We start from the raw sequence: 247 nt of genomic DNA, 5'->3' as shown, positions 1-247 counted from the left end.
TTATTTAATTTTATAGCATTTGAAAAAACAAATTGCAGTGGTTTTGAAATAGTATTGAGTGAAAGTTGACATAGTCCAGTCTGTGATTATCCATCAACATACATTTTAATAATAATTTGTCTAAATAATTCCTTATTTCTACTTTTCTAACTCAAGAAACATCAAGCGTTAAAAAGGGACATAAACATAAGAAAAGGAAAAAGAAAATCATCAAAAAGCGTCAACAAAAGTGTTGATTTTCAATTTT

At 25.9% G+C, this 247-nt stretch overlaps 1 protein-coding gene and 1 long non-coding RNA gene across 3 annotated transcripts in view; one reads left to right on the top strand and one right to left on the bottom strand.

The window, feature by feature from the left end:
- arid2 (AT-rich interactive domain 2) overlaps positions 1 to 247 on the top strand; it is a 51928-nt gene that overhangs the window by 17949 nt on the left and 33732 nt on the right. The window lies entirely within an intron of this gene.
- LOC116673438 (uncharacterized) overlaps positions 1 to 247 on the bottom strand; it is a 28086-nt gene that overhangs the window by 24034 nt on the left and 3805 nt on the right. The window lies entirely within an intron of this gene.

Source organism: Etheostoma spectabile, chromosome 23, assembly GCF_008692095.1.
Source record: "Etheostoma spectabile isolate EspeVRDwgs_2016 chromosome 23, UIUC_Espe_1.0, whole genome shotgun sequence".
In the NCBI taxonomy this organism is placed as follows: domain Eukaryota; kingdom Metazoa; phylum Chordata; class Actinopteri; order Perciformes; family Percidae; genus Etheostoma; species Etheostoma spectabile.
Note: the sequence above shows the minus strand (reverse complement) of the source record. Positions and strands in the feature narration are given on the sequence as shown.